Here is a 12,739-nt window from a genome sequence, read left to right as displayed (position 1 = left end):
AACAAAATGCTAGCAAACTGAAGCCAACAATACATTAAGAGAATCATTCATCACAAGCAAGTGCAATTTATTCCACATGCAAGAGTGGTTCAATATTTGCAAATCAATCAACATGATACATCACATCAATAAGAAAAAGGATAAAAACTATATGATCATTTCAGTGGATTCAGAAAAAGCATTTCACAAAGTACAACAACATTCATGATAAAATCCATCAACAGGGCACCTGGCTGGCTCAGTTGGTGGAACGTGTGACTCTTCATCTCAGGGTCAGGAGTTTGAACCCCACATTGGGCTTAGAGCTTACTTAAAATAAACACAGAGTAGGTTTAGAGGGAATACATCTCAACATAATAAAGGCTACATATGAAAAGCCCAAAGCTACCATCATATCAATGGGGCGAGAGCTGTTCCCCAACATCAGGAACAAAAATATCTACTCTCACCCTTTTATTCAACATGGTACTGGAAGTCCTAGCCACAGCAATCAGACAAGAAAAAGAAATAGAAGACCTTTATTAGTAAGGAAGAAGTAAAACTTTCATTATTTGTAGATGACATGACACTATATATAGAAAACCCTAAACATTCCACCAAAAATAACTAGTATAACTGATTAATGAATTCAGTAATGTCACAGGATACAAAAATCAATGTGAAGAAATTATGTGCATTTCTATACACCTTAATGAAGCAGCAAGAATAGAAATTAAGAAAACAACCCCATTTAAAATTGCACCAAAAATAATAAAGTACCTAAAAATAAATTTAACCAAGGAGGTCAAATACCTGTACTCAGAAAACTATAAAACACTGATGAGAGAAATTGAAGATTATACAAATAGAAAGATAGTCCATGCTTATGGACTGAAAGAACAAATATTATTAAAATGTCCATACTATCAAAAGCAATCTACAGATTTAATGCAATCCCTATCAAAATACCAACAATATTTTTTGCAGAACTAGAACAATTCTTAAATTTCTATGGAAACATCAAAGACCCTGAATAGCCAATGAAATCTTGAAAAAGCAAAGCTGGAGTAATCCCAATTCCAGATTTCAAATTTTACTATAAAGCTGTAATAATCAAAACTGCATGGTTCTGGCACAAAAATAGACGTAAAGATCAATGGAACAGAATAGAAAGCCCAGAAATAAACCCACCATTATATGGTCAATTAATCTACAACAAAACAGGATATAATATGCAATGGGAAAAAGTTTCTTCAACAAATGGTGTTGAGGAAACTGGACAGCTACATGCAAAAGAATATAACTGAATAACTTTCTACATCATGCACAAAAATAAATTCAAAATGGATTATAGATCTAAATGTGAGACCTGAAACCACAAAAATCCTAGAAGAGAGCACAGGCAATAATTTCTCTGACATTGATCATAACAACAGTTTTCTAGATAGGTCTCCTGAGGCAAGGGAAATAAAAGCAAAAATAAACTATTGGGACTACATCAAGATAAAAACCTTCTGCACAACAGAGGGAACAGTAAAAAAAATTAAAAGGCAACCTACAGAGTAGGTGAAGATGTTTATAAATGACATATTTGATAAAGGGTTAATATCCAAAATATGTAAAGAACATATACAACTCAACAGCCAAAAAACAAATAATCCAATTTAAAAATGGGCAGAAGACATGAACAGACATTTCTTCAAAGAAGACATCCAGATGGCCAACAGACACATGAAAAGATGCTCAACATCACTCATCATCAGGGAAATGCAAATCAAAACTACCATGAGAGGGGCATCTGGGTGGTTCAGTTGGCTAAGCACTGACTCTTGATTTTAGCTCAGGTCATGATCTCACGGTAGTGAGATGGAGCCCCATGTTGGGCTCTGTGCTGGGTGTGGAGCCTGTTTGGGATTCTCTCTCTGTCTCTCCCTCTGTCCCTCCCCCACTTTCACTCTCTCTCTCTCTCTCTCAAAAAAGTGGTTGTAACAAAAAAAACAAAAACAAACTACAATGAGATAATCACCTCACAGATATCAGAATGGCCAAAATCAACAACATAAGGTACAACACATGTTGGTGAGGATGTGGGGAATGCTCTTGCACTGTTGGGAATGTAAAATGGTGCAGCCACTTAGAAAAATAGTATGGAAGCTTCTCAAAAAATCAGTAGAACTACCACATGATCCAGCAATTGCACTCTTGGGCATTTACCCAAAGAATACAAAGACACTAATTCAGAGGGATACATGCACACCTATGTTTACAGCAGCATTATTTACAACAGCCAAATTATGAAACCAGCCCAAGTGTCCATTGATAGATGAATGGATAAAGAAGATGTGGTATATATATACATAATGAAATATTATTCAGCCATAAAAAAGAATGAAATCTTGCCATTTGCAACAACATAGATGGATCAAGAGAGTATAATGCTAAATGAACTAAGTCAGGGAAAGACAAATACCATATGATTTTACTCATATGTGGAATATAAGAAATTAAACAAATAAACAAAGGTGAAGAAAGGGACAAACCAAAAAAAGCCAACTCTTAACTACAGAGAACAAACTGATTACCAGAGGGGATGTAGGTAGGGGGCCGGGTAAAATAGGTGAAGGGGATTAACAGTACACTTATGGTGGGGTGCCTGGCTCTTTCAGTCAATAGAATGTTCAACTCTTGATCTAAGGGTTGTGAGTTCAAGCCCCATGTTGGGTGTGGAGATTACTTAAAATCTTAAAAAAAAGTACACTTATGATGAGCCCTGAGTAATTTATAGAATTGTTGAATCACTATATTGCATACCTGAAACTAATATAACACTGTATTTTAACTCTAATGGAATTAAAAAAAAAACAGTTGTTCCCAAGGTCTTGGTAAATACAAGAAAAAGAAAAGAGTTATGGGGCAGGTAGTTTTGTAAAGCTCACACTACCCATTCCAATTCTTGTTTTGCTATACTAAATAGACTGGAAGGTACAATATTTTAAGGACTTCCTATCCATAGGCATCCACCTTGGTTTTATCAGAGAAACAACACACTTGAGAGCAATGTATGGTAGCATTTGCACATGAGAAGACTTGCAGATGGCAAGCCTTGTGGTGGTGATGTCTGGTTCACCTTGGGGCTTCTGTGGCAGATTTCTGGCATCTATGCCTAAGTATGGAGTGGCAGCATTTTTCCTTGTTGTGTAGCAACCAAGCTCAGCATCTCCTACCCCTCTAAATATTGTGACCTCATTAATATCCTTAATATTCTTTTTCCTTAAATTAATAAAGTGCTATGTTAGAAGCAGCCAGGAGTCTTGGCCAAGAAAAGGAATTTTGGTTAAAAAGGAAAAAATAAATTTCTCATTATTTGCATATTATATGATTGAATATAGAGGAAAATCTGTTAAACATGATAAATACAAGTAACTATAATATCATTTTGAAAAGGTATTATGAAAGTAGAGATAAAATGCTACTTATGTTTGGAAGGAAAAGAGAATTTCTAGCTTTGGGAGCCCTGTGGTGGTGGGAAGATGCTGAGGGGCAGTAGGCATGTGGTTATGCTGTATAATCCTTTAAATGCTGATGAACTCAGTTTGCTACTGTTCTAAATAAGACATTTATATCAATTCATTAACAGTCTATAGTTTTCTTTCCTGTGGTGCCTTAGTCTCACATTGGTATCAGGGTGATACTGACCTCTTAAACTGAGTTAAGAAGTGTTTTTTCCTCTTCAATTTTTTTGAAGAATTTGAGAAGGAGAAAGATTGGTATTCTTCGTATGTTTTATAGAATTCGGGGCGCCTGGGTGGTGCAGTCGGTTAAGCGTCCGACTTCAGCCAGGTCACAATCTCCCGGTCCGTGAGTTCGAGCCCCGCGTCAGGCTCTGGGCTGATGGCTCAGAGCCTGGAGCCTGTTTCCTGTTTCTGATTCTGTGTCTCCCTCTCTCTCTGCCCCTCCCCCGTTCATGCTCTGTCTCTCTCTGTCCCAAAAATAAATAAACGTTGAAAAATAAATAAATAAAAAATAGAATTCAACAGTGAAGCCATCTGGTCCAAGGCTTTTCTCCGGAGGTTTTCCATTATGAATTCAATCCCAAACTAGTCATAAGTTCTATTCAGATTTTACATTTCTTTATTCAGTCCTTTAAAAAAATTTTTTTTAAATTTATTTATTTAAAAAAAAATTTTTTTTAACGTTTATTTATTTTTGAGACAGAGAGAGACAGAGCATGAATGGGGGAGGGGCAGAGAGAGAGGGAGACACAGAATCGGAAGCAGGCTCCAGGCTCTGAGCCATCAGCCCAGAGCCCGACGCGGGGCTCGAACTCATAGACCGCGAGATCGTGACCTGAGCTGAAGTCGGATGCTTAACCGACTGAGCCACCCAGGCGCCCCTAAAAATTTTTTTTAAAGTTTATTTATTTTGAGAGAGAGAGAGAAAGTGTGTGTGTGTGTGTGTGTGTGTGTGTGTGTGTTTGCGCGCGCGCGCGCATGTGTGTGCATGCTCACTGGCTGGGGGAGGGGTAGAGAGAGAGAGAGTCCCAAACAGGCTTTGCATTATTAGTGCAGAGCCTGACACAGGGCTTGAACTCACAAACCGTGAGATCATGACCCGAGCCAAACTTACGAGTCAGATGCTTAACTGACTGAGCCATTCAGGCGCCCCTTCAGTCCTTTTAGATTGCATGTTTTTAGGATATGTCCCTTTCATCTAGGTTATCCAATTATTGGGGCACAATTTTCCATAGTACTCTTATAACTCTTTATTTCCATGAAGTTGGTAGTAATGTGCCCTGTTGCATTTCTTATTTAATAATTTAAATCTTTAGGGCACCTGGGTGGCTCAGTCAGTGGAGTGTCTGACTTTTGATTTTGGCTCAGGTCATGATCTCATGGTTCATGAGATCAAGCCCCAGATCAGGCTCTACACTGACAGCACGGAGCCTGCATGGAATTCTCTCTCCCCTTCTCTTTCTGCCCCTACCCTGCTTACCCCTGTTCTCTCTTAAAATAAAAAAAATATTATTTTTTTTAAATCCCCTTCTTGTCTTAGTCATTCTAGCTAAAGATTTGTCAATTTTGTTGACCTTTTTAAGTGGGATTTATTTTTGGAATACAAAAATGGTACAATATATGAAATGTAACACACCACAGTAATAGAATGGAGGAAAAACTCACATAATAATTTCAACTGATATAGAATACACATTTTAACACCCTGATTAAAAAAAAACACTTCAACAAACTAGGGATAAAAGGAAACTTTCTCAACATGGTAAAGACCATCTATGAAAACTGAACAGTTAATATCCTCAGTGGTGATAGTCTGAAAACATTTTTCCTAAGATCAAGCCAAGGATGCCCACTTTCACCACTTCTATTCACCATAGTATTGGAAGTCCTAGTCAGAGCAGTTAGGCAAGAACAGCAACAGACATCTAAGTGTAATGGAAGAATTAAATTATTTCAGTTCACAGATGAGATGAACTTCTATGTAGAAAACTCTAAGTAGTCCACAAAAATCTCCCTGTAGAACCAATAAATGGATCCAGCAAAGTTGCAAAATATAAAATCAATACTTTAAAAAAAAGTTGCATTTCTATACGATAACAACAGACAATCTGAAAAGAAAAATAAAATGATTCCATTTATGCTAGCATCAAAAAGAATAAAATACTTAGGGACAGATTTACCCAAGGAGGTTCAAGATTTGTAAGTTGAAACTTTATTAAACATTGATGAAAGAAATTAAAGACAAAAATAAATGGAAAGTCATCCATTATTGATGGCCTGGAAGACTTAATATTGTTGAGATGATAATACACAAGGTAATCTATAGATTCAATGTAATTTCTATTAAAATACCAGCATTTTGTTTCTTGCAGAAATAGAAAAACCAATCCTAGAATTCATATGGAGTAAGGGGCCCCAAGTAGCCAAAACTGTTTTTATAAAAAACAAAGTTAAAGGCCTCATACTTCTTGATTTCAAAGCTTACTACAAAGCTAAGGTAATCAAAACTATGATATGGGCTTAAGGATAGACATATAGACCAATAGACTGGAATAAAGAGCCCACAATGAATTCCCACAGACATGGTCAAGTGATTTTGACAAGGGTGCTAAAACCATTCAATGGTACAAGCGATGCTTTTTTCAACAAATGGTGCTGGGAAAACTGGGTATCAACATGCCAATGAACGAAATTGTTATCACACACCACATATAAAAATTAGGGTAAAGTGGATATTTACAGGTGAAACTGTAAAAATCTTGAGGAAAACAGAGCTTTATCTTCATGATACTGGATTTGGTGATGTTTTCTTGGATATGACATCAGAAGCACAGGCAATAAAAGAAATAGATCAATTGGACTTCATCCAAATTCAAAACTTTTGTGCAAAATTTAAAACTATCAAGAGAGTGAACGGCAATCCACAGAATAGGAGAAAATATTTGCAAATCATATATCTACAGAATATTAATATCCAGGATATAGAGCAAATTCTTAAAACTCAACAATAAAAGTAACTGCAATTAAAAACTGGCAAAGCAGCTTCCACAGTCATACAGGATGCTGCCAATGAAGGCTATATCTCTCTCAATCCATCAGAACTATTGAGTCATGAGCTGTATCACTGAGGGGCTAGAAGAAGCTGGGAGAGTGGCAGATAGCACTCTTAGATGGCATTAGTGACACACAGTTCCTGTGTCAGAGGCTGCTTGCAGAAGTCACTGGGATGGCTTGCGTGTGGATTCCCCCTAGGTGGCACATGGGCATGCTTAGCACCCGATATGGCTCACCCATGCATCCCCAAATCCTGTGGCTGACTCCCAGTGTGCACTCCTGATGGTACTGGGGTGAGCTTTGGCAGATAGCTAGTGGGTATGCACAGACATTTGGCTTGGATCTGGAGGCCATCTGGAGATGCCACAAACTTGAGGTTTAAGCCCGCCCTCAGTGAAGCAAAAGGAAGGCTGTCAGAATGTGATCTGGTGCATTACAGGATTGAGAGAAGACATTCAGATTTAATAATTCAGCCAAAAGAGAAAACAAAAAGCATTGAGCATAGAAGATCTGAGAAAGTCTTAGAGTCCTTAGCAAGGATGACAGAAGTTATTTCTTTCCTAAAGGCAGTTATTAAAAACTGGAGATGACCCCTACTTCAAATGTGAAGACAGCAACACAAGACTTGAAAGAACATGAAAAATCAAAGAAACATGACAACACTAAAGGATCACAATAATCTTCCAGTAACCAAGTCTCCTAAGGCCAAGATGACCAAGTAGAAGGACCCTAAGCTCACCCCATCCCACATTTACAGCTAAGTATCACTCACAGCTGAGTAAATAAGCTGAGAATAATCGGAAGATGGGCAGCACAAACTCCATAACTAAAAGTAGAGAAGCTGCATCTGAGAGGTTAGGAAGGGCAGAAATGGTGGTCAGGACCTGCCCCCAGGAGGGAGGGAGCTGCTGGCACAGAATGGAGAAAGCACCAGAGAGCCCATATGGGAAAGACAAATCTGCATAACAGCTGTCCTTGAAAATCAGAGGGGCTGAATTCTATGAGTTTGTATGTAACCAGTGGGACTTGGGGCCTGGAGCTTTAAAAGTCAGCTGGTTCAGCACTGGGCAAGCCAGGAGGATGAGTGATAGCTGAGTCCTCACCCGTAAGAGACAACAGCCCACGGGGAGGCAACACTTTGCATAAGGTCTGGGGTAAATGGGGAAAAGATCTGTTTATATGAATTTTGGAGTGTGTTGGGGGACTTCTGGACCAAAGGATCTGGCAGGAGCCATCTTCCTCCCCCCCAGTCCCCAGTGTAAACACAGAGCCACCTGCAGGAGGCAGTGCTGCACAGACACTTGCTACCTAACCTGGTAGCAGGGCACCTGCCCACAAGTTCTCCAAGCCTGCTGGCCTCTGCCCTGGGCTAAATGCAAATTTTGTTAATGCCACTGTGTGCCATGCCCTCAGCCATTGCACTTTGGGGGATCCAGCCAAGAACTAGTGACTCATCACCAATTATGCTTACACTGCCAGCCTGTTCTGGTGCCTTCCTGTGGTCATGTCCCCTGAGACCCGGGCTGCCTGGGTTTCTCTAACACCAGAGATCAAGCACAGACAACAACAGGCGAAGAGTCAGTGCAGATGTCTGGACTGAAAGGAAAAGCGACTCAGACAAAATAGTAGGACTCAAGCAACACATGTAGGAGACTCCCCTGAAGTGGCAAGTTTCTGATAAACAGGGGACACTGCAGTGAAGGGCACTACAGGACCTCTTCTTCATAAAGCCACTACTCTTAAGAGCAGAAGATGTAGCTGACTTTTCCTAACACACAGAAACAGACACAGCAAGGTAGACAAGGGAGAGGAATAATATGTCCCAAATGAAAGAAGAGGACAAAATCACAGCAGGAGATCTAAGAGAACAGAAATAAGTCACATACCTGATGAAGAATTTAATTTTTTTAATGTTTATTTTTGAGAGACTGAGAGACAGAGAGACACAGAGAGAAGAGACAGAGCACAAGCGGGGAAGGGGCAGAGAAAGAGGGAGACAGAATCTGAAGCAGGCTCCAGGCTTTGTGCTGACAGCTCATAAAGACACTCAGTGGACTTCAGAAAAGGGTAGAAGACATCAGTGAGACCCTTGACAAAGAGATAACATATCAGAGATGAAGAACTCAATAAGTGAAATTAAAAATACAACAGATGCAATCCCATAGTAAGCTATGGGAAGCAGAGGAATGTATCAGTGACCTAGAGGATAGAGTAATGAAAATCAATCAAGCTGAACAGGTGAGAGACGTATAAATACTGCTTAATGAGAATAGATTTAGAGAACTCAGTGATACCATCAAGAGCAATAACATTCCTACTATAGGGATCCCAAGAGAGGAGAGAGAAAGGGGGCAGAAAATTCATTTGAAGAAATAATAGCTAAAAACTCCCCAAATCTGGGGAGGAAAACAGATCCAGATTCAAGAGGCACAGAGATTCCCTAGCAAAAGTCAACCCAAGGAGGTCCAACTAAGACACATAGTAATTAGAATGGGAAAAAATAGTGATAAAGAATTTAAAGGTTGCAAGAGAAAAGAAGACAGGTACATACCAAGGAAACCCCATAAGGCTATAAGCTGGTTTTTCAGCAGCAACTTTGCAGGCCAGAAGGGAGTGGCAGGATATATTCCAAGTGCTATACGGAAGAGATCTGCTGCCAAGAATATTCAATTCAGCAAGGCTGTCATTCAGAATAGAAGGAGAAATAAAGTTTCCAGATAAACAAGGGTTGAAAGAATTCATTACCACTAAAGCAGCCCGCTAAGAAATGTTAAGGGAGACTGAGTGGAAAACAAAAGCTGTAAGTCAGATTAAGAAAAATAGGAAGCACAAAAGCAAAAAAAAAAAAAAAAAAAAGAAAAAAAATTGAGTTTATCTGTAAAATCAGGCAAGAGAAGACAAAAGGATGTAAAATATGATACCAAATACCCGACATATGGAGGGGAGAGGAGTAAAGAATGAGTTCAAGATTAAGGACCATCAGCTTAATATATATTGCTTCAGCTTAATATATGTTGCATAAGATGTTACATATCAACTGAATGGTAGCCATAGATCAAAACAGTAATAGATACACAAAAAATAAAGAGCAAGGAATCTAAGTTTATCACTAAAGAAAACCAGCAAACCATGAAAGAGAGAAAGAGAAGAAAGGATAAGAGGCCAACTACAAAAACAACCAGAAAATAAGTAACAAAATAGCAATAAATATGCATCTATCAATAATGTAAATGGACTAAATGCTCCAATCAAAAGAAAGGGTAACAGAGTGGATTAAAAAAACAAGACCCTAGGCGCCTGGGTGGTTCAGTTGTTTGAGCGTCTGACTTCGGCTCAGGTCAAGATCTCAGGGTTCGTGAGTTTGAGCCCCACATCAGGCTCACTGCTGTCGGTGCAGAGCCCACTTCGGATCCTCCGTCCTCCTCTCTCTGCCTCTCCCCAACTTGCTCTCTCTCAAAAATAAATAGAACATTTAAAAAAATAAAAAAAATAAGACCCATCTATAGGCTGCCTACAAGAGACTCATTTCAGACCTAAAGACGCATGTAGATTGAAATGAGGGGATGGAGAAACATTAATCATGCAAACGGATGTCAGAAGAAAGCTGGAATAGCAATATTCTGTTGGACGGAATAGAATTTAGAACAAAGTCTGCAGGAAGAAACAAAGAAGCACTATACATAATAATAAAGGGGGCTGCTGGAGCTACTGAGCAAGGTGGTGGCAGAACTGGAAACAGCATGTACACATTCCTCCCCCAGACTGGTTCTCCATTCCCAGCCTGGGTGCAGGATCCCTGCCTGCATGTATGGTGGGTGGAGAAGCTGAAGCCAGTGCCAGTAGCACATGAGAACCAGGGCATCTTCCCTCTGGAGGGACTCCTGCCTAGTGCTGCACAATGGTCCAGAGGAGCTCTCCCACTTGCACCTATGGATAGGACAGCAGCCATCCTGGGATGAACAGGGGGCCTGTGCTGTGCTGGTCGTGCACCTCAACACCCTGCCTGGCGAGAGGTTGGTGCAGCACCGAGAGGTGCAAGGCAGTGAGTTTGACCTCTTCATGAGCTACTTCTCATGTGGCCTCAAGTACCAGGAAGGTGGAGTAGAGTCAGCATTTCACAAGACCTCCTCAGGGGCCACTCTAGCTACCACCAAGAAACTCTACCAGATCAAGAGGAAGAAGAACATCCATGCCACTGAAAGGGCACTGAGCTGAGACAGCTTCAACACTGGGGACTGCCCCATCCTGGACCTGGGCCAGAATATCTTTGCCTGGTGTGGTGGCAAGTTCGACATCCTGGAGCACTGCAAGGTGCGGTACCTGGACATGGCCATCTGGGACAGTGAGCGACAGGGCAAGGCCCAAGTGGAGATTGTCACTGATGGGGAAGAGCCTGTAGAGATGATCCAGGTCCTGGGCCCCACGCCTCATCTGAAGGAGGGCAATCCCGAGGAAGACCTCATGGCTGACCAGACAAATGCCAAGGCTGTGGCTCTGTATAAGGTCTCCGTTGCCACTGAACATCAACCTGACTAAGGTGACTGACTCCAGTCCCTTTGCCCTCAAGTTGCTGCTATCTGATGACTGCTTTGTGCTGGACAGTGATGCTTTGTGGCAAGCTCTACATCTGGAAGGGGTAAAAACCTACCAAGAATGAGTGGCATGTAGGCTCCACGTGGCTAAGGGCTTCATCTCCTGCATATGGTATGCCCCAAACACTCAGGTGGAGATTTTTCCCCAGAGTCATGAGAGCCCCATCTTCAAGCAATTACTCAAGGACTGAAAACGAGGATGGGCCTCTCCCTGCCCCCTGCCTACTTTCTCCTTCTCCAGCTGCCTGATTAGTGCTGAGGTGCCCCCATGAAGTTTCAATAAATGAGACTAGTGCTTTCTTGGAAACAAAAATAAAGGAGATGATGCAACAAGGAGATATACAACAATTGTAAATATTTATGCATCCAACATGGGAGCATCCAAATATATAACACAGTTAATAACAACATAAGGGTGGCACAAAAACAGACACATAGACCAATGGAATAGAATAGAAACCCCAGAACTAGACCCACAAACGTATGGCCAACTCATCTTTGACAAAGCAGGAAAGAACATCCAATGGAAAAAAGACAGCCTCTTTAACAAATGGTGCTGGGAGAACTGGACAGCAACATGCAGAAGGTTGAAACTAGACCACTTTCTCACACCATTCACAAAAATAAACTCAACATGGATAAAGGACCTAAATGTGAGACAGGAAACCATCAAAACCTTAGAGGAGAAAGCAGGAAAAGACCTCTCTGACCTCAGCCGTAGCAATCTCTTACTTGACACATCCCCAAAGGCAAGGGAATTAAAAGCAAAAGTGAATTACTGGGACCTTATGAAGATAAAAAGCTTCTGCACAGCAAAGGAAACAACCAACAAAACTAAAAGGCAACCAACGGAATGGGAAAAGATATTCGCAAATGACATATCAGACAAAGGGCTAGTATCCAAAATCTAGAAAGAGCTCACCAAACTCCACACCCGAAAAACAAATAACCCAGTGAAGAAATGGGCAGAAAACATGAATAGACACTTCTCTAAAGAAGACATCCGGATGGCCAACAGGCACATGAAAAGATGTTCAGCGTCGCTCCTTATCAGGGAAATACAAATCAAAACCACACTCAGGTATCACCTCACGCCAGTCAGAGTGGCCAAAATGAACAAATCAGGAGACTATAGATGCTGGAGAGGATGTGGAGAAACGGGAACCCTCTTGCACTATTGGTGGGAATGCAAATTGGTGCAGCCGCTCTGGAAAGCAGTGGGGAGGTTCCTCAGAAAATTAAAAATAGACCTACCCTATGACCCAGCAATAGCACTGCTAGGAATTTATCCAAGGGATACAGGAGTACTGATGCATAGGGCCACTTGTACCCCAATGTTCATAGCAGCACTCTCAACAATAGCCAAATTATGGAAAGAGCCTAAATGTCCATCAACTGATGAATGGATAAAGAAATTGTGGTTTATATGCACAATGGAATATTACGTGGCAATGAGAAAAAATGAAATATGGCCTTTTGTAGCAACGTGGATGGAACTGGAGAGTGTGATGCTAAGTGAAATAAGCCATACAGAGAAAGACAGATACCATATGGTTTCACTCTTATGTGGATCCTGAGAAACTTAACAGGAACCCATGGAGG

The 12,739-nt window shown here is 40.7% G+C and overlaps 1 pseudogene; it reads left to right on the top strand.

Moving 5' to 3' along the window:
* The window catches only part of LOC125147592 (macrophage-capping protein-like), a 30,858-nt pseudogene extending 19,530 nt beyond the window's left edge, over positions 1 to 11,328 (top strand).
* Positions 11,329 to 12,739: the final 1,411 nt, after the last annotated feature.

The sequence above is a fragment of the Prionailurus viverrinus genome, chromosome D2 (genome assembly GCF_022837055.1).
Source record: "Prionailurus viverrinus isolate Anna chromosome D2, UM_Priviv_1.0, whole genome shotgun sequence".
NCBI lineage: Eukaryota > Metazoa > Chordata > Mammalia > Carnivora > Felidae > Prionailurus > Prionailurus viverrinus.
The sequence above is the reverse complement of the archived record's forward strand: the minus strand, read 5'-3'. Positions and strand labels throughout refer to the sequence as shown.